Source organism: Nycticebus coucang, chromosome 5 (assembly GCF_027406575.1).
Source record: "Nycticebus coucang isolate mNycCou1 chromosome 5, mNycCou1.pri, whole genome shotgun sequence".
NCBI lineage: Eukaryota > Metazoa > Chordata > Mammalia > Primates > Lorisidae > Nycticebus > Nycticebus coucang.
Window position 1 is genome coordinate 84,859,503 of NC_069784.1, and position 22,738 is coordinate 84,882,240.

At 42.3% G+C, this 22,738-nt stretch overlaps 1 protein-coding gene across 2 annotated transcripts in view; it reads right to left on the bottom strand.

Annotated features, from left to right (window-relative positions):
- The window catches only part of SCML4 (Scm polycomb group protein like 4), a 112,537-nt gene extending 110,617 nt beyond the window's left edge, over positions 1-1,920 (bottom strand). Inside the window, exon 1 of one of the 2 annotated variants that reach the window (XM_053592285.1) lies at positions 1,697-1,920. The gene's annotated coding sequence lies outside the window, so the exon portion shown is untranslated. The remainder of the gene's footprint in view (positions 1-1,696) is intronic. The other variant, XM_053592286.1, reaches the window with a different exon arrangement.
- Between the last annotated feature and the right edge of the window lie 20,818 nt (positions 1,921-22,738).

Sequence of the window (22,738 nt, forward strand, 5' to 3'; positions counted from 1 at the left end):
GAGCCCGAGAAGCAGAAAGTGAAACTCCTTCTGCTGGTCTCCCTAGCCTTGAAAACACAGCCGCAGAAGAAAAGAAATAACGGAAAGCAGTTTACTCTTATTTCTCTTCTTGCTTTGTCTTTCTATTACTGTATATTTCCCTTTTTTGCACCAAAAATAAAAGTGATACTGGTGGCACAAGGAAAAAAATGGAAACATATTAAACACAAAAGAATTGGATTTTTGTGCGATTTGTCCCTTTCTTATAATTCCACAAATCATGCAGGCTGATAAATTTACCAAAACATACTAGAGTTCCTCCACATACATTTAAAGAGCTAAAGAAAACAAGTCACAAATATTCTTACAAGGTAAAGATGTTCAAGCCACCAACGACTTCTAAAACTGAAGATTCTGCGGTGACGTTTTTGTTTTGATAGTCACTTGGTACTAATCGTCCAGGTGGTCTTCACCCATGTAGCCTCTCATTTTCCCAGAATTGTTCTACCAAGCAATACAAGAAATGCTCTACACAAATACCATGCCCCCGACAAATACCATACCCCAGATAATTTGCCACACCAAGAATTCCTTGGTAGTTATTTTATTTGTAAGCTTTCACTTCCTGTGTTCTATTTTGTTAAAAAGAAAAAGTATTGAGAAAAAAGCAGCTGTGCCCCCCCTTTCTTCAAACATAATTCCTTTGGTCGAAAGCGAAGAAAAACAGAATACACAATAAACACCTCCATTCTGAAGCACCTGCACCACTTTCTCAAGCTCCCCTGTCTCTGAGGACAAAGCCACTTTCTCACAAAGCTACTGATTGCCTAACAAGTACCGTCATGGAATCCAGAGACAACACAATGAGCTTCCTCTCATTCACCGTCCCAGACAGTGGAGAGAACTTTGGCTTAGCACATCAACTGTCAGCAAGAGGACTGAGCAGCCTGCAGCTGAGACTCATGTGCTGGTCCTGTCCAGCCAGCAAGCACCCTGGATGGGACACTTTGTGCCTGGGGCGACATGTGGACACTTAACTCAAGACACACAGTGTTCCACTTGGGAAGGAAGTGACTGTATTTGAACTTGGGAAAACTGCTCAGAACGCTCAATAGTCACCTGTTCCCCTTCCCTAAACTAAAACCAACAATTAGCAATAATTACCATTTTCCTCTATGCCTGGTAACTTAGTCAGCACAAAAACAGTCCATCCAGGATATTCAAAATAAAATTCAGTTAAAAGACACTTCTATATGTTCATAACATACCACTTTTAATAATCAAATTTTAGATAAATATTTTTTATCCCAAGACATACTACAATTCTTTAAATTAAGAAACAAAGCAAAGCAAAATTAACTCAGAGAGGGTGGAGTGGGGGGTGAGTTAGACAGTTATTTGAGTCCACATTTAGAAAACAAAATAACTTTGTACATATTTAAGTGCAGAGTTAAAGAGTAATGGACGTGTACGTAACCGAAATTTATAAATTATATAATTCTATGCTACATCTTCTCCTCTGAGATCTGGTTAGAAAATTAAACATTGTATTTCGCATAGGAGGAACTAAAGTTTACCTACTGGGCTCAGTGGTTTCAGGGCAGGACATGCGTGCATTGCCATAGACACAGGCATGCAACCCAGAAAAACTGAAACAGGTAGCCTGTCATGCTGACAGTGAAAAGAGAAGGATCCCATGTCACCAGCACACCCTTACCTACAGCTGTTCACGAGAGCCCTGATCAGGTTGTCTACCAGGTCAGGAGTGTTGACTCAGAAGACGGATGACTTTCGGCACAAGCAAACCGAGTATTACGAAAGCTATCTTCCACTGTGTGTTAGTAGCTCTCAGTTAGTCTCCAGCAGCCCTGCTCTCCGGCTGCAAACATCTCATTAGACTAATGCATTCAGCACAGCAGAAAACTCGATTTACCATAGCTACAGCAATGAATTTCCATTACGATGACAGCTTCAACCACATCATGTCCGGAAAACCAGCCAACCACTGGCTTTTAAAGAACACACACATTTTACATGCAGAAAATGAGGTTGGGGTGTGTGTGTGTGCGTGTGTGTGTGCATGTGTGTGTGTTTCTCCTGTTTCCTTCCTCCTAGCAGCCCAAGTAAGAGAAATGTGCAGGGGAGCTTTTTTATCGACATGAGCTGCAAGGTAATGATACTTCTGCTTCTTTGGTAGTTACGTCCTTGTAATAACCTGAATTATGTCACAATTGTCAGAATGGGTGTTTCCAACATTTCAGTTTTCATTACTCCTCCTCTGTTGCCATAGAAACCAGACTGTAACATCATCTCTTTGTCCCAGTCCTGCAGCAGTAGGGGCCAACGCTGGGCTTATGAGATATATTAGTGATCTGAGAGACTGAATACTTGACTTTGGACGAATAAAACAAAAAGAAATATTGCAATGGCATCATTGTTCAGGAGAGGCTGTGCATTTGCCAGAGCAGTGTGCCTACCCATGGTTGCACGTATTATCTCTTCAGCTACCTTCAACATGTGTCTGGTTCATTAAAACTGTACCCTGGGCTCCACACCTGTGTTCACACAAGCGTTTCAACCCTCCTCAACATGTTGGGCCCCCCATGGGGTGAATGGTCCTCACACAGGAGAAGGGCTACTATCCATTTCCCGGTTCCCTTGCCTTTTCTGTGGCAAATCAAATACATCCAGTGAAAGCAATTTTTTTTTCTTTTCCTTTTGTAAAGAATCCTCATTGCTCATTTCATTCACTCTGGGATATTGGGGTATTTTCAGGTATCTCCCATAAGAGGAAACATCCATCTACAAATACACGGCTTACCCCTAAGGGTAAGCAGCAAGCAGATTCAGCCGGGACTAAACATCAGCTAGGGTTAATTACTACGTAGGCTGTAAATCGGCCAGTTACTGAGAGTGAAAAAATGTAATTACAACTTGAGGTTTTTCTGAATGTATGTGCAGAGTCACATTAGAAAAGAAATAAGCAATCTCTCTTCTGGGATTCTGAAAGTAGGAAAAGATTAATATTTTTAAGTCAGACTTTTCCATTCTGAGCAAGAAGTCATTTACTACTTTAGTTCCTTTAATCATCAAATTTTGTTGTTCTGTATTTTGTTCTTTTCATATAAGGTGATTTCATTAAAGAAGGAGGAGGAGGAGGAAGAAAAAGGAGGAGGAGGGAGAGGAGAAGGAAAGAAAACAAGGCGAATAATTTAAATTTAGCCAGCACCTCTTTCCCACTGCGGTGTTTGTGCTCACACCTGTGGCCTCACGCGCAATCCCACAGGCACAAAGCACCTGGAATGGGCTGAGCTATTAGGCCCGTGATGGCTTTAAAATGCTTCTTCGAATAATAAAATAAATTCTTCTTAGTAATCAAAAATATTCTCCAAGCCCTGCAAAAGAAGAAAATGCCTTAACAGAATTTACCCCAAAGAAAGGACTTTGTGGTTTTCCTACCCAGCTCTGTGAGGGTTTATGAGTCTGATCCCAGAGTCCTTATTCCTCTGCCTCCTCCCTGAGGGGCTATTGTTGTGGCTTGTTCTTTGGGTGTGTCTGGGATGCGGGAATTGTCATCTGACAGGTTAATTTGGCAATGAAGCCTACAACTGAAATCAACGAAAGCTGGCTTGTATAAAAAATACGTACGTATGTCTCTCTCTCTCTCTTTCCACACACACACACACATATAAATCCAATTTAATTGGATTTCTTTCTTTATGCAACCAGGACCATAGGTCTTAAGAAATTAAATACATATTTTCTAAAATCCTCAATGTTTTTAATTCTAAGAAAAATTTAAGCTAACTAGGTAAGAAAAAGGAAATTTGGTGGTATGACTAGTATTAACTAAGAGGTGTGTTAAGGAAAGGAGTCCACTCTGAACTAACATCTCTCTAAGTCTTGCTGGGCTCTGGCCCACTCTGGCCCATGATCAAGATGCTTAGGTTGTGCCACGTTGTTAATTTTCTTTGGCGCTGTGGTTACATTTCTGGTTCAGACCACAAGCAGCATGCTCCAGTCTTTCCACACAAACACTACTGGACTGGTGGTTAGCAAGAGGCAACCAGAGGGAACAGGTTAATTTGGAGGCATCCCAAATGCAAATCTGCTTAGAGTAGTCTCCGTTTGAAGGGCAATCCTTCTGTCAGATATTGGTAAGGTCTTCATTCACATTGAAGACAGCCTTTGTTCTAAAGGGTCGTGTTTTCCAATGCAAACATCAGCTTGAGAGGATTCTGTGTTGGACTGGGATTCAGTGATATGCAGAAATAACTTTTGTTCTCATGATTATAGTTAACATTTACTAAAGAACACAGGGTGGCCATAAACTTCGTGGCCAATTGCAACTTTATGGGCACCCTGTATATGAAGCCCTTTTCATGTAATCTCTCATTTATAAGAATCCTATGCAGTAGAGATTATCATGCCATTCCCATTTTATAGGTAAAGAAACTGAGACTTAAGGATGTTAAATAACTTGCCCAAGTTCACACAGCTCAGAAGTGGTGGATAACAGATTTACCCAGGCAGTCTGTCCCCAGATACACTGTAATGACTCCTCCCACCACTCACCTTCCTGGCTCTAATCCTTGTTCCAGCTCTGCCATTAGCCAATAATATTGGTCAAATCACTGCCTTTCCATAACTTGGGGATGGAAATAGAAGTCTAGATCATCTTTTTGGTCACTTATGGTTCTAACATTTTATTAATACAATCCCATGAATTGCTTTATCTGCTGGGCTGGAATAGACCAATGCTTTGTGTTGGAGGGGTGCTCCAACCATGGCCATATGGCTATGGCTATGATTACTCAGAGGAAAAAAATCACTCTGCTCTCTTTAGGATAAGACCTGGTAAACTAGCACTTTGGACTGTCAATTTGGTAAATTGACAAGCCTGGGAAAGGAACAGGAAGAGAAGTCAAGATTCTATTCCTGAAGTAGGAGAGGGAGACAAGCCTCCCACACAGAGACATCCCCACAACTTGGCTGCCATATCATTCAACACAAGTCCGAGAACCTTCAAGGTTATGGAAGGCCTGCAGCTTATGATTACTGTTTTAGACCAGACAGAAGAAAAGTGGGTTCCAGATCTCTTGCCTCCTAAATCTGTCATTTCCTCAACCCAAAGACCTACCTTCCCTGGGGCAAGATCTTAGCCTAAACTACTCAAGCAGTGATCTTTCAAAACTAAAGGCAAAACTGTTCTTTGTAGTGAAGTTAAACAAAAAAACCCCTAAATGTTCGACAAAAAGAGAATCCTTAAATAAATGTATTATGTGTCCACCCATAGAATACACAACGCAGGGGCGGCGCCTGTGGCTCAGTGAGTAGAGCGCTGGCCCCATATGCCGAGGGTGGCGGGTTCAAACTCAGCCCCGGCCAAACTGCAACAACAACAAAAAAATAGCCGGGCGCTGTGGCGGGTGCCTGTAGTCCCAGCTGCTTGGGAGGCTGAGGCAAGAGAATCGCCTAAGCCCAAGAGTTAGAGGTTGCTGTGAGCCGTGTGACGCCACGGCACTCTACCGGAGGGCGGTACAGTGAGACTCTGTCTCTACAAAAAAAAAAAAAAGAATACACAACGACCAAAAAGAGGATGTCACAGAAGAACATAGAGTGACATGTAAAAAATGTTCTTAATATACGGTTGCTCAAAAATTGCAGGTTACAAAATAATATGCAGAATAGAATCTTATTTTGAAAAAAATGATTTGCAAAATATGGGTGATATGTTAAGAGCCATGATTTCTTGGTGACAGGATTATGAGTGATTTTTATTTTCTAATCTTTCTTTTTTATATTTTCTACAAAGGAACACCCACTTCTTTTGGGATAATAAAAAGCAGTGTGAATTGATTGATTAGTAACAGAATTTTTCCTTGTCATATTGGCAAATACACACATAATACTTACAGCTCTCATAAATCTTTTTTTTTTTTTTTTTTTGTAGAGACAGAGTCTCACTATACTGCCCTCGGGTAGAGTGCCGTGGCGTCACATGGCTCACAGCAACCTCTAACTCTTGGGCTCACGGGATTCTCTTGCCTCAGCCTCCCAAGCAGCTGGGACTACAGGCGCCCGCCACAACGCCCGGCTATTTTTTGTTGCAGTTTGGCCGGGGCTGGGTTTGAACCCGCCACCCTCGGCATATGGGGCCGGTGCCCTACTCACTGAGCCACAGGCGCCGCCCACAGCTCTCATAAATCTTAAGTCTCAAATTTCATAATTAAAATAAAATGGAGCCTTTGTCTGCCCAGTAGCTATAGATTACATTCAACCTCCACTTCAGCCAGTGCTTCAGATTTGAAAACTGCTCCCAGATGACTCACGTCATCATGAATATTTTTTGGAGCCTATGCAGGGTACTCAGCACAGCTAAAAACAAAATCAGGGACAGACTCCCCATCCTTCCCCACCCAAGGGCTCCATGGTCAATGGAGTCCCCTCAGAGCTGATAATAAGTAGTCTTATTTTCAGTAAGGCCATGTGCTAAAGACACAGGAAATTGGGGATCGAATGAAGTGAAAGCATTGCCTTCCAAGGAAAGGATGACTCACTCAAATTCTAGAACCGAAACATGGCTCCTTCAAACAAGGCCTCCTCTCTTTGTGGCTCTGAGCCTGTGACCCTGGCTCGTATTCAGGGATTGACTCAGTGGAAATGTTTGTCCCAAGGCCTGGTGGTTTTACTGGAATCACAGGCCAGAGACCCTCATCCCAGGGGGCAGTGTCTGGTAACTGGGACGGATGGTGAGGCATGTGCTGACAGCTGGGAGAATAGAGAGGACAACATTGGGGACTTTTCTTTGGCCACTAGGCTGTTAATTCATTGTAAGATGACAGGAAGTAGATTTTGCTCTCCACTGCATCTCCAGCATGTAATGCATACCTGGTCTATAGGAGGAAGTCAACAAATAAATTAATGATTATTACTGAATGAATAAAAGAAACTAGACGTTAAAGTGGATGAGCTAATCTTAATCAATGTTAGTATAGGCTTTTAGACCTCATTCCTTTCTTCTCCAAAAGTGATGGATGTATGTTATCAGGAAAAAAAGATTCATTTGTTAAATTGAAAAGAAGACTTCTCTTGATTGTCTCTCTCCTCCTTCATGCCATTAAAATGTTATCTCTTCATGATCACTTCTCCTTTGAGTTATATTTCTTTGAAACTAATGAGCTTCTCTGTCAAAATTCATTCAGGTAATCTCCAAGCACTTCTATTAGCTATATATCTTCTTCTTAAGATATTTCCCCCAAGGCGGCACCTGTAGCTCAGTGGTTAGGGCGCCAGTCACATAAACTGAGGCTGGCGGGTTCAAACCTGGCCCAGGCCAGCTAAAACAATGAATTGTTCTAGCTGCACGCTACCCAGGGCAACAGCTTGAGACTCTGTCTAAAAAAAAAAAGTATTTCCCCCAAGTTAGATATAGGAAATAAATTACAGAGTGCTGAGAAACTTCTAGAATTGGAGAATATGCGTCTCAGCCAAACCTCTGTGTGTGCTCCAACAAGCCAGAATGAAAGACTTCAAATCAAGCAGTGAGTACACATAATTTCAGTTGCTAACAGTTTTGTACTACTTGTGGGCTCGATTTCTATGGAAAGAGGTGTAGGGTGGGGAGAAGGAAAGGTGGGAGCCAGGTGCAATGGCTCATGCCTATAATCTCAGCACTCTTGAGAGGCCAAAGTGGGTGGATTGCTTGAGCTCAGGAGTTCAAAACCAGCCTGAGTAAGAGTGAGATCCCTGTCCCTAAAAAGAGCCAGGCAGGCACCTGTAGTCCTGGCTACTCAGGAGGCTGAGGCAAGAGGATCACTTGTGCCCAAGAGTTTGAGGTTGCTGTGATCTATTATGCCATGGCACTTTACCAAGGGCAACAAAGTGAGACTGTCTCAAAAAAAGAGAGAAAGGCAGAGACAGGAGAGGAAGACATAGCCTACCAAGAAAGGTTACAGTTAAAAACATTTATTTTTGAAAACACTCTCTCAAGGGTTGTCAGCAGTTTTTCAGACATTCGTTCAGTAATGATGATAAGCGATCCTTCGCCTCAGCCTCCCAAGTAGCTGGGAGTAGAGCCATTATCCGTGTCCACTTCCATCCCTCTTTACTTGAAGGAAGATCTCCAGAAAGGAGATACCAAAACGCAAGAATATAATCATCGTCTTTGGAAAAAATTTTGAGTCTGAATGAAGATGATGTGGTCTGAAATTTTTCATTCTCTTTAATAAAAAACAGGCTAGTTGGAGAATAAAAAGCAACTGGTTGATAAATTCCTGTTAAGGACAGCCAACTTCAGTGGGGACCACGTCTACAATAAACCCACAAGGGGTAGAAGCAAACCCAGGGATTGGGACGGGAAAACGAGAGAAGAGGAAGTAAGGTTGCAAGTAACAGTAAAACTGCTCCATCTGGTTTAAAAAAGAAAAGCATTCACTCCAGTCAGATTTAGGTGAGGATAACTCAACAGGTTAATAATGTCACCAAAAACGTGGTCCGAATCATCTTATTCTTGGTTTCCCTCATGGTCACAACACGGAGGCCAGCAGTTTCCATGCTTCCCCTTTCCCATCCAAAACAAAGAAGAGCCTCTCCTAGGAAGCTTCCACACAGCAGCAAGGAAGCTCCTTACTCAGACCCACTTGCTAACATCCCTCTCACCTCATTGGCTGCAACTGGGCCACACCCCATCCATGAACCAATGACTGCCACCAAGATGCTGATTGGCTTAAACCTACCTTTGAAACAGGAAGAGGGGGCGGGAAGAGTCTCACTCTGTCACCCTGGGTGGGTAGAGTGCTGTGGCATCATAGTTTACAGCAATCTCAAACTCTCTGGCTCAAGCGATCCTCTTGCCTCAGCTTCTTGAGTAATAGAACTACAGGCACCAGCCACAGTGCCCAGCTATTTTTAGGGATGGGGTATGGCTCTTACTTAGGCTTGTGTTGAACTCCTGATCTGAAGCAATCCACCTACCTCGGCTAATATTCACGCTTTTAAAAATATGACTAGCAAAACCTAATAATAAAAAGAAAATGCAACAAGTTTGTATGGGAAGCTTGGTGGCTGGGTACAGGGATTCTGGCTTGACCATGTCCATGACCTTCATGGAGGAGCTCAGTCCCTGTGTGCTTTAGCTTCTTATGCATTAAACAGGGATGCTAAGGCTGTTGTGAGGATTAACTGAGTTAAGATAGATATAATGCAAAGCTGTTGGAATAGCACTGGCAAGAGGATTTAAATGGCATAAGTACACCATGACAGACAGAGGTAAAGGGGATAAAAGCAAACAAATCTTACCAGCTGCAAAGCAGATAAACAAAAGGTAACTGACCTGGTGGACCCAAGAAAACTGACATGGGGGATTTAAGAAAGGGCTAAAACTCTCAGAGCTTTAGCTTTCACCCATCCAGAGGCCACATCATTAACATCTTGAGTAAATAAAACTATACTTTAGCAATCATGTCATCCAGACCTAAAGTCCTATTTCCAGATACCAAATCTCTAATCAGATTGCAAGACCTCAGCACTTGCCAGCCTAGAACTTACCAACAACGTGGGGCATCCTCACTGTCTCTGGCCTTCCCAAGCAACACCCTGGCTACTCCATGGAGCCCAGAAATACTCTGGTTCACACTAAGGGACCTAGAAACACTTTGGTTCACACTGTGGCTCCCGGAAACACTCTGGTTCACACTATGGGGCCCAGAAACACCCTGGTTCACACCATGGGACCCAGAAACACCCTGATTCACATCATTGGCCCAGAAAGGCTCTGAAACTGGAGGCCCAGGAATCTTCAAAAGCGGAAGCTGGGGTGCCGAAGAACAAGAACAGATCTCCTCCCCAACCCCGTGTTGTGGACAGCCTCTCAATGCCAACAGAATGAAGGCTTACTCTGATCTCGAGAACACAGGCACCACTGAGGGTGGAGGTGCTGTACTGAAAATAGAATTCAGAGGAAGTTCACCTCTTTAGCAGTGAGATCCACAGCCCCTGTCCCACTCAGCTGCCAGACTGTTTGCAGTGGGGCTTATACCCAGGCAGGGAATTCCCCTGAGGGAAACAGACCCCAGTCCTTGAGAAAAGCCCTACACACACTTGCACTTCATATGGGTGGCCTAGCAAGACGTTCCTCCAGTGAAGCTTGCCGGTGACAATACATAGTTACCAATCGCATTTTAAGGACCTCGCCAAGTTTGAGGCTCTGGCATGAAAGACAAAGACCAAAACCAACACACAGGAAGAAAAAGAGTTTGGAGAAAGACAAATTTCATGAAAAAAAAATGTTTTAAAAATCATGACTCATATCCTGGAAGACAAAATATAATACATTGCATCAATAATGCGAGAATGGGTTGCTATATAACAAGGACATTAAAAGATAAAAAAGAGTCCTTGGGATTAAAAATGTGAGAGCTGAAATGGAAAATTTAATAGAGGGAGCAGAGGATAATGTCAAGGAAATGTCCAAGATAATAGGAATTCTCCTTCCTACAAGTTCATTTTAGCTACTTTATGGTTGTATTTTGATGCCTCCTTGGGAGAACAAGACCTTGTAGCAGCCTAGTCTGTCTTTTTGCTGACAGGAGTAAGCTAAAGTAAATTTTGATGGCAGCAATTTTTGTTCTCATGCTTTAAGATGTTTAGAAGAACAGAATACATTATTTATTTATTTATTTATTTATTTATTTTTGAGACAGAGTTTCACTATGTTGCTCTCGGTAGAGTGCTGTAGCATCACAGCTCACAGCAACCTCCAACTCTTGGGCTTATGTGATTCTCTCGCCTCACCTACAGGCCCGGCCACACCGCCCAGCTGTTTTTTTGTTGCAGTTGTTATTGTTGCTTAGTTAGCTCGGGCTGGGTTTGAACCCACCAGCCTCGGTGTATGTGGCTGGCGCCCTAACCACTATGCCACGGGTGCTGAGCCCAGAATACATTTCTTAAAACAGATTTATACAAACTGTTAAGAAACCAAGCTATTTTGGAGAAGTATAATCTGAATACTGTTGCTCTCTCATTTAAAAACACTTCAGCAGGGGAAGCCCTCTGAAGACGCACTGATGGGCTGAGGAGACAACATGAATCCTGCATGTCAGAGGGACACTGAGTCTCCTTACTCGCAGATCTCTAGTCCTCATCCACCCAGAGGCCACATCATTAATGTCTCAACTAGTAAAAAAAAAAAAAAAAATAGTTATCATGTCATTCAGACCTAAAGGTCCCATATCCAGATATCTAATCTCTAATCACATCATAAGACCTAGGGACTTTCCTACCCAGGACTTACTAACAACATGGGGTGTCCTTGCTGTCTCTGGCCTTCCCAAGCTACACTGGCCGTAGCATGTAGAATTATCCATCTCTTTGTTCAGGGAAGGGGTGTCTGTCCCACTAATAACTTTAGATTTCCCAGACTGGTGTGGTGACTCCTCAAACAGCAAATGACATCTATTTGTCAATATTTTAATACAACCAATTCATATAAAACAAAGCATAATACATATTGTATAATATGGTCCACATTCTCAAAAAAAAAAAAATGGAGGGAAATCAGGACCATATATCCCAGGTCTCACTTAGAATCTGCCTAAATTTAGCCATTTCCTTCTGTATATGTCTTACTAAATCCTATCCTATGTATATTTGGGAAGTTGTCTGGAATATAAATTCCACACACATCCCTGACAAAGTCACATACTCCTTCCCTTTTTAGCCGGGATGTGATCTAAGACTGTGAAGTTTTTGAGTACTCCATTTCTCAAAGCCATCATTCCTATAGTAATATCTTTTCAATCTCTCATATGGCCTTTGCCCCACTAGACACTGAGAATCGTATATCCATACTCCTCTGGAGCTTATCCTGAATTCATGACTCCAGTCTTAATCACATATCCATAATGATGCCAATATCCAGAAGGTAGAACTGAGAGCAGGCTACCACTGTTTACCCATTGCCAGGTCTACTTTGTGGGATCTGCAATGAATGACAGGCCATGGTGTGGAACCACTAGGGACCATCATGATGTTCCAATATCTATGCCTTTCCACTTCCATCAGCCTTATGAAATGTGTATATCCTGAATGAGGGAGCAGCCATATAGGCGGGCATGTCTTGGTAGGGGGATAGGGATTCAGGAAGCCAAACATGAGCTCTGAGTGCTCAGTTTCTAGGCATTAGGACCCCCAGCCCAAAATATTGGAAAGGTAGCAGGCCTAATATGCTTCTGCCCACACCCATGAGTTGAGGGTTTCCGTAGTCTCCTTATACCCATAATGGCAAATACCTGTCTGGCCATTTTCTCTTCATTGGTGATATTTATCAAGTTTACCACTGGGACAGATCATCTGGAAGCTCTTGTCTGGTTTAATAGCCAGACACCAGGATAGGCCATCCCTAGGAGATTCTGGAGTAAGGGGCCTTCTTCCAAGTCGGTGGGAGGATATTTTCCATAAGCATGTTTAGTGTAGATCGGCTCTCCAGCAGTGGCCCTAACTGCTCTAGGAGTCCAGAATCCTGCCTATTAGGCCTGGGATTCAATTATCCCTCAAGTTGCAGCTGCTCTCCACATGAGACAAGCTGATGGCTTAAATCTTATTCCAATTGGTGTCACACCCCAATATGTCCTAGAATAATCTTACCATCTTTAAGATACTAGGAGGGGCCTCCTTAAGCTTCTCTCCACAAGTAACAGGGCAAGGTTCACCACCACCCAGATAGAGCTTATGACTCTCTGGAGTCACAGAGATCACCTTTTACCCTGTCTTTGTCCCCAGGCAGCAAACACCAGGGTAGGGAAAGGAAACAGGATGCCGGTCTGGATGGTGGGCTTTCACCAAGGATAAGTACAGGATTGCCAGTCAGCACTGACAGGTGCATTGTCGGGCCCAGCTTTCAATCCTTCCCCAGTGTCCAGGAGTTGCAGATGGACAAATAAATTGTCACTCTCATAGGGAAATAAGTAGGAGTGATTCCTTCCAGAATAATGGTGAGGGGAAATTACAAAACTACAGATATGCAATGGACCTTGAGAGGTGCTCATTCTTGAGGTATATCCTCGGAGGAAAAAAATAGTTGAATATAACGAAAGAGTTAATGGTGAGATTTGAGGGATACATTTGTGACAGATACTTAGAAAACCAAGCAAACAAAAGGAACATTCACAATTATTCATTAAAAAAATGAGATTAACAAGCTGTGGTATATGTATACCATGGAATACTACTCAGCCACTAAAAAAGACAGAGACTTCACATCCTTTGTATTAACCTGGATGGATGTGGAACACATTATTCTTAGTAAAGCATCACAAGAATAGAGAAATTAGAACCCTATGTAGTCAATTCTGATATGAGGTCAGTTAAGGTCCAAGTATACAGTGGGAGGTGGGGGATGGGAAGAGCTGAGAAAGGGAAGGGGGGTCAAAGGATGAGATGAGGTACACCTTTTGGGGATGAGACACAAACATAAAAGGGTCCTTATCTAACAAAAGCAATTACTGTAACCTGCTTCTATGTACCCTCAACAAATCCCCAATGATAATTAAAAAAAATTCTACGAAAGACTTATTTTATAAATAAGGAAAATGACCCCAAAAGAAATATGTAGTATACAAGAAAGAATTGTGAATGAATAAACGTATAGGTATACAAATGAAAAAAAAAAGAAAGAAAGTAAGTAAATATAACCATAGTGCAATATGTGGCTCAATTCTAAAAAAATATGAACATTTTGAAAACAACATAATCAGTGAGAACTGACTTCACTAAAAATCATGATATAACTTTATTGGGAAGATGGAGGAAGGAAATGTGGAACGAGGGATGCAAGAACTAAACCCTCATCCTCCAAAGTGGGAAGACAAGAGACACCTAAAATAAGAAATCATCAAGAAATAGCAGTATCTGTAAGCTAATTAGAAATTTAGAGGCAAATCTGAGAAGAACCAGCTAAAAAGGAAATTACCATTAGAAGATGGAGATGGGCGGACAGGGAACGATTATTTTTGATAAAAATCTTATAGAATTATTTACCTTTTTAATCTCTTTCTTTATTATGATAGACCCCTGCACAAATATTTATTAAAAGCATTAAATGAACTATTTTAAGCATGCTCATTAAAAATTTTGGAAGAAACAGAAAAGTAGAAAAAAAGAAGACCATTGACCCTCTCCCTCTGAGAGTGGAGGAGCTCACAAACACTGTAAACATGACTTCTTTAGCTCGAGAAAATTGTAATTTTAAAAAGATGACAATTTAATCATAAATTAAAATAAAAAACATAAACATAATTTTAAAAAATTTAAGCCTAATTTAACTGCTTTTTTTACTCATAATAAAAAAATTTCTGTGGGTGGCGCCTGTGGCTCAAGGAGTAGGACGCCAGCTCCATATACCCAGGGTGATGGGTTTGAACCCAGCCCTGGCCAAAAACTCCAAAAAATAAATAAATAAATAAAATAATAATAAATATAAAAATTTCTATTTATTACATATGCTTCATGAAAATCCTTAACCATGGCTCCTTATTTTATTTTTTATATATGTTATATATACACATATGTATATGTAAAACAATATTTATAATATATATGGCGTTTTTAGGGACTGGATCTCATTATGTTACCCAGGTGGATCTCAAATTCCTGGGCTCAATCTATCTTCACACCTCAGCCTCTGTAGTAGCTAGGACTCCCAGTGGGCGCCATCGCATGCAGCTGTTTCTACTATAAACAGAGAGCCAGTCAACAATGCAATGCCTAGAATAGCGGCTGCCACCTATTAGGCCCCTCAATAAATATTTGTGAAATCATAAATCAATGAAATGAGAAATAGTTATTCACTAAATACTTGTGAGCATCTAACATCCTCGATTCAGAGTTCAAGTTCATTGAAAGCATAAACTGTTCGATATATATTATTGGGTCCTGGTCTGGGATAAATAATGTGACCCACTGTGTACCTGGCACAGGCAGGGATTCCACAATAAATATGACACTTTTTGACCTATCTGCATATTAGATCACACGGATTCCTGAGAAGAGTGTCCTTCCAACTTGTCTCGGCTGAACAGCAGGGAATCTTCATTCATTCATTCAAGAAGAATGTAGTGAATGTGCCCTCTGGGTGCCAGGCACTGTTCTGTGGTTAGTTTACCAAACGGACCAAAATCTCTACCTTCATTGAGTTCACTTTCTACTGTAGGGAGAGACGATAAATAAGGAAAATATAAGTTACATGGTGATGTGTGCTAAGGAGAAAAATTAAGTAGTGGGGGGATAGGGAGTGTCATAAATATGATGAATGGGAGGTGTCGTAGTGAAAATTAGAACTTCCAGTAAAGTCTCCTGGAGACAAAGGTGCTCAATACCCTAAGGCAGTGAGGGAGGGAGCCATTGAGCCCCAGCTGCACTGAGGCTGTGGGCCACGGTACAGAGAGGAAGAAGGGTGAACCGCGGCACCTGCCTGGCTGGTGTGTCCCTCCCACCACTAGCTAGCAGGGCCGGTTACCTGACCTCTGGTCCCCCAGAATGAGTCTGTTAATGCTTAGAATGAATCGGAATGCACATGAAGATTTGAGAGACTGAATTCAGCTCTTCTCTATGACTTTTGTGCTACCATCAGAGAAGCATCGCTCCCCTCTAACCTACTCAATCGCACTCGTCACCTCCCTCCTATCACTCTTTACATGGCATCCTACACTACAAGGGTCACTGGTGCTGATTGACATCCATAAATTGTAAATAGCTAAAAACAGAGTTGTAATCTATCCCTTTCTAATAGGTCTAGATTCTTTCTGTTTTTACTCTAGAATGTTCTTGAGTGGTAAATCAGCCAGCTAACGCTTTCCCGGAGCTATTATATGCCAGAGACTGTGCCGCACAGGGGAAATAAATACATCTTCTTCCGTCATTGACCCCTCAGTCACAGATTGTCAGCAAAAACACTGCTTTACATGCGAGCTCTGAGGCCAGACTGCCTGGACTCAAACCCCGACTCCGACTCCTATTAGGGGAGTCACTTTTGACAGATTACTTGGCCTCCTGGTGCCTTCAGTTCCCAGGTCTGTAAACAGGGGGTGAGAATAAGTCAGTTGTATGGATTACATGAACGACTATACTGAACGTGCTTGGAGTAAGACCCAGCATGTCATCAGCTTTAAAATGATACAAATAGAACCTAGTATTTTTTAAACTTTTATGACAGCTGATTTTCACAGAGGTCCTGTCGGGAGAGAGCCAGCACCCAGAAGGCCGACCTGTGTAATGGGGTGACTCCCTCCGCCACGCCTCTTCAGTTCTCCTCACTCATTTACACAGAGTAGCGTTTTTCAACTTTTTATCTCACGGCACACTTGAACCTATAGTGAAGCTTCCACTTAAATCATGTTGATCAAAAAGAGTAAAATAAAGAATATACTTACTGTGCTTTGAACCTATTTTCAAAATAATTTAATTAGGATCTTCAAAATTTTTCACAGCACACCTAAAATCGTCCGGCAGCACAGCAGTTAAAAGTCACTGCTGGACACAAAGGACTCTCCTGGGAAGTGGTAGGAAGGCTTCTCTCATCCCCACGTCCCTGATTCAGGCTTTTTCTTATTCCCTTCCTTCTGCTTGCTTTGGATTCAGTGTGTTCTTCTTTGTCTTGTTTCTCACAGTAAAAGCTTAGATTATTGATTGGAGACATTTTTTCTTTTCTAAGGTAAGCATTTAATGCTATAAATTTTCCTCTAACGCACTGCGTTAGTCACAGTTCACAAATTAGATGTAATATGTTTTTATTTTGCTCAAAGTATTTTTTCATTTGCCCGCGGGCTATATGAAAGTGTGTTGTTCAATTTCCAAATATTTCGGAATTTTCCAGAGACCTTACTTTATCGACGTCTAATTTCATTTCATAATGCTCCAAGAACATACGGGGTGAGATTTTCCATTTTGTAAAATGTCTTAAGGTTTTCATAATATAGGCTATCTTGGTGAGTATTCTATTCGGATTTTTAAAAATGTGTGCTCCGCTGTTGTTGAATGTTCTATAATGTTGATTAGGTCAGGGTGGTTGCTGGCATCATCCAGACCTTCTAGGTCTTCAGTGATTGTCTACTTTTTTTTCTCACTCATTGAGAAGGAAATGTTGACGTCTGTATTAGTAAATGTGAATTTGTCTGTTTCTTCTTTCGGTTCTAGAGGTTTTGTTGCATGTCTTTTTAATCACTGGGTATGTACACAGAATCGTCATGCCTTTTTGGAGAACTGATCCCTTTATTATTATGTAACATCACTATTCCTATATTATTTCTTCTTTTGAAGTCTACTTTGTTAGATATTAATATGTAATGATAATCTACTCCAGCTTTCTTTTTGTGGTTACAGTTTATATGATGTTTATTTTTTATCGTTTTATTCGTAAAGTATCTATGGATTTATATTTAATGGGAAAATATCAGGCAGGCACGGTGGCTCATGCCTATAATTTTAGTACTTTGGAAGGGCAAGGTGGGAGGACCACTTGAGGCCAGGAGTTCAAGACCAGCCTGGGCAACATAGCAAGACCTTATAGCTATAAAAGAATTTTTTTTTTTTTTTTTGAGACAGCCTCAAGCTGTCGCCCTGGGTAGAGTGCTCTGGCATCACAGCTCACAGCAACCTCCTCCTCCAGGAGCCTGCCACAACACCCAGCTATTTTTTGGTTGCAGCCGTCATTGTTGTTTGGCGAGCCTGGGCTGGATTTGAACCTGCCAGCTCAGGTGTATGTGGCTGCCACCTTAGCCACTTGAGCCACAGGCACTGAGCCTCTACAAAAGAATTTTTTTTTTAAATAGCTGGGTATGGTGGTGCATGCCTGTAGTTTCAGTTATTCAGGAGGCTGAGACAGGAGGATTGCTTGAGCCCAGAAGCTTGGAGCTGCAATGAGCTATAATTATGCCACTGTACTCCAGTGGGGGTAACAATGTGAGACCCTGTTTCCAAAAATAAAAATTAAAAATAAAGTGAGACAAGATCAAATGTTCTAATAGGCATGTAGTTGGAATGCCAGAAGGAGAAGAGGAAATGAGCAGAACAAATATTGGAAGAACCAATGGCTGAGAATGTTCTGAAATTCATGACAAATACACAACCCTAATAGATCCATAAAGCTCAGAAACATCAAGCCAAAAACAAAAGCAAATAAACAATAACACAAAAACATCACACCAGCACTGAGAATAGAATGCAGAGGAAATTCTGAAGACAGAGAAAAAAGGCATAATATATTTCCTGAGAGAGATTCCCAAAGAGTGGTCAGAAACATCAGTAAAGGATCCAAATTTAAAAACAAATTTAGAATTGGCTCCACCAAACCGAGAGCCAACTATTTTCCAGCAATCTTGAAACTTTCAATAAAGCGCCCTTTGACCACCAGATAGTCCAAAATACAGAGAAGTGGCCTATTCAGAACAACCCAGGAACACAACTCTCCCTAACAAGTACACTTCTGTCACTTGCTAGCATCTTCCTCAACCTGCCTGCTCTCTGCCCACTGACCCTACTGGTACTATCTGTGTCATCATCACCCAGTGCCCTCCAGAGGGTCTTACAGAAGAGCAGGGCCCCCAGAGGGCCATTCAACTCTGGGGGAGAAGGAGATTGAGCATGTTTCCAGGGGAGGACAACCCACCCAACTCCCAGAAACTGGTCAGAGGACATAGGCCTTCCTGCACACTGGTGTCCACAAAAATTAGGGAGACCACTAATAAAAACAAATGAGAAGGCTGGGCACCAGGGCTGCTAGAGATGTCCTGCTGGCCAGCTGTGGCACCTGCACCCTGCTGTCTCCATTCCTGGTTGGAGGGGGGAAGAGAGAGAGAGAGAGAGATGGATGGGAAGGGTACAAAACAAAACAACAGAACAGGGAAATGTTTTCAAGACAAAGAAAAAAACAATGATGGTAAATTGAGCAGGGGAGCTTGTCAAGGGCACAGTCTGGAAGGACACAGAATGAAATAAATATGTGTTTGCTAAAGAAAGGTAGATGCAAGGTGGTAGGCAGAGAAGAATTCAAAAACAAAATGTAAACCATGACACAAAACAATTCAGTGATGGGAAACAAGCATGAGTGTGTGTAAGGAGGAGAGACTCACAGCTGGAAATCCTGAAGGGATATATGACATCTGGCAATTAAGTTTATAAACTGGCCATAGAAAAAGTGCTACGTACCTCACTGCTGAATATCAGTAACTGTGGTCACTTCTCTTGGGAAGCTGTGCACTGATGCCAGCACCTAGTCCACCCTTCAAAGTGATTTTGGAACTTTTTGTCTGGAATGGCCATCAGAGCTGTTGTATTTCCCTTGCATCCTGAATGTCATCAAAATGTCTTCCTTTTAATACTTCCTTTGTCTTCAGGTAAAGAAAAAACATCACTGGGTTCCAGATCAGGTGAGTAGGGAGGGTGTTCCAATACAGTCATTTGTATACTGGCTAAAAATTCTCTCACAAAGAGCGCTGTGTAAGCTGGAGCATTGTCATGATGCAAGAGTCATGAGTGGTTGGCCAAGATTTTCAGTTAAGGTTTTCCTAACTGTTTCTCTATGGATGTTTACTTGACCTGCTTTGCTTCTCACAGTCAGCTGACAATTTTGACACACAATTCGACAAATTTTTGCAATGTTTCATCAGTTTTGCTCATTACTGGCTGCCCTAATCTCTCTTCATTAGTGACACTTTCTCTCCCCTAAGAAAAATGTTTAATCCATTTGCACCCTGCCATTTTCTTCATGGGATTATTGATTTCACTTCCACTATTGCCAAAAAGTCCTCAATCTCTTTTTAAGTATTTATGTCCTCAATACTTAAAAGTATTAAGGAAAGAAATATTAGTGTGCTCACCGTGTGTCAAGAAGCTGACGATTAAAAGGGTCTGCACCCATGATCGCGTTAATGTACACAGCTATGATTTAATAATAAAAAAATAAATTAAAAAAAAAAGGTCTGCCGGTACTGGTCAGCAGCCACAGCCCCATTGTTCCTCAGGGCGTGCAGTCAACCATGAGCAGTGTGGAAGGGCGTTAAGCCCCAGCTGCTCTGGGGGCTCTCAAGCTGGTCAAACCTTCCTCATTTTCCCAGGTGACTTTATTTTAAGAACAGGATCCAATTCCTTTCCCAAACAACTACTCTGGAACCCCAAACTGCACTGGCAATCACAGCAAGGCATGGGAGGGTGTTTCTCACTGCAGCCAAGTTCCCATCCCATTTGTCCACATGCCAAAACTTGCACTTATACACTCATTGTATTTTGGGGAGACTAAAAAGTCACATCCCTGACATAGTAACATTCCAGCAAAAGGAGCTATGTGAAATTAGGCTTAGAGGTCAAACGAATGTCCTTAATGCGGAAGGACACAGCATCCCTGACTACCAAGTTAGCATCGCTGGAGCCTGGAGACGCTGCTGGAGATCAGCAATGGGAGGAGATTCTCGGCTACTGGAAAGGTGATGGTTCTCTGGAAATTACAGAATGATCAACAGGATTTTTGTTTTTTTTTTTTCATAAACCAAAAGAGAAACAGGGATTTTCTCATTTGCTTGCATGATTCCCTGTTACTAATCAGAATATTAAAATCTTATGAGGGCCAGGAGTGGTGGCTCATGCCTGTAGTCCTAGCCCCCTTGGAGACTAAGGCAAGAAGATCCTTGGAGCTCAGAAGTTCAAGACCTGACTGAGCAAGAGCAAAACCCCATCTCTACTAAAAATAGAAAAAAATAATCAGGCATTGTGGCCGGTGCCTATAGTCCCAGCTTCTTGGGAGGCTAAGGCAGGAGGATCGCTTGAGCCCAGGAGTTTGAGGTTGCTGTGAGCTATGACGCCACAGCACTGTAACCTGAGCAAAAGAGTGAGTCTCTGTCTTAAAAAAAAAACTTATGAGGATGACATGGTGACCTGAGTCTGAATTTGAAAATCTTCAGTGACTATCCACCCTTAGAAAGAAATAGGCCAGAGTATTCTTTCAAATCCTCAGATTTCAGTTGTGCATGACGGAGCACCAGGTTGCTTTAGAGTTTTATCATCTGGTAAGAGGATACTGTGTGGGGAGTAGGCTATTACGAGCTCCAAATTACTATGAACATTTACTACAAGTGTTATAAAATTTTTAGCTCAAATCTTCTTTTTTTGTGTGTAGAGACAGAGTCTCACTTTACCACCCTCGGTAGAGTGCCGTGGCATCACACGGCTCACAGCAACCTCCAGCTCTTGGGCTTACGTGATTCTCTTGCCTCAGCCTCTCGAGCAGCTGGGACTACAGGCGCCCGCCACAATGCCCAGCTATTTTTTTTGTTGTTGTTGTTGCAGTTTGGCTGGGGCTGGGTTTGAACCCGCCACCCTCGGCATATGGGGCTGGCACCCTACTCACTGAGCCACAGGCGCCGCCCTAGCTCAAATCTTCTAAATGCCTGGCCCTTGTTTTCTTTCTTGGACCAATGCCTAGCTTCCCATTGGATTCAGGTGCCACACAGGTTGGGTAAATCCGTGGAGAATGTTCTGCTCAAGGTCCTGTTCCACCTGCAGTGACAGACACAAGCAGGCCCCTACTCTGGGGAGAGAAGGGCCTTCTCTGAGTGAGCATCTCCAACAAGAAAAGACTCACAGTGGAGGGCAAAGCCCTTCTCCTGCTGGCAGCCAGGGGTCTGCTGCAGACCCGGCTCGCCCCAGAAGCCAGCACTTCCTAGGTCTAGGGCAGTGTTTTTCAACCTTTTTTTTCCTCTCTCACAGCACACTCGAACCTACAGTTAAACTTCCATGACCTACTTAAATTATGTTAATCAAAAACAAGAATTTAAAAATAGAATAGAGGGGGGAGGAGATAAGATGGCTGACTGAAGCCAGCTTTCCACAGAGACTCCCGTCCAGTAGGAGAGTTAAAGGACAAAAATTCAGCAAGTAACCTGGTGAACTTGAGCTGCACTAAGAGAGAAGGTTGAAGAACGCACGTCAACCCCACTGAGGTAAGCTGCGACCACAAGGATACAAACAAAAGGGGAACCACAGAGTTGTTCTGTTCTGTTCTGTCAGTAACATTAATCAGGGGTGAGACTGAACCTGAGTGAAAACCCCCCAACCTTCATCAAGTGCCTGAGGTTGTCAGGCCTCACTTCCTCCTGCTAGAGAGGCAGAGCACAGCGGCTTCGTTTTATATGGAATCAGAAAAAACCTCAAATAGCCAAGACATTACTCAGAAATAAAAACAAAGCAGGAGGAATTACGCTACCAGACCTCAGACTATACTACAAATCGATAGTGATCAAAACAGCATGGTACTGGCACAAAAACAGAGAAGTAGATGTCTGGAACAGAATGAGAACCAAGAGATGAACCCAGCTACTTACCGTTATTTAATCTTTGAGAAGCCAATTAAAAACATTCAGTGGGGAAAAGATTCCCTATTTAACAAATGGTGCTGGGTGAACTGGCTGGCAACGTGTAGAAGACTGAAACTGGACCCACACCTTTCACCATTTACTAAGATAGACTCTCACTGGGTCAAAGATTTAAACTTAAGACATGAAACTATAAAGATACTAGAGGAGAGTGCAGGGAAAACCCTTGAAGAAATCGGTGTGGGCGAGTATTTTATGAGGAGGACCCCCCCGGGCAATTGAAGCAGCTTCAAAAATACACTACTGGGACTTGATCAAACTAAAAAGCTTCTGCACAGCCAAGAACACAGTAAGTACAGCAAGCAAACAGCCCTCAGAATGGGAGAAGATATTTGCAGGTT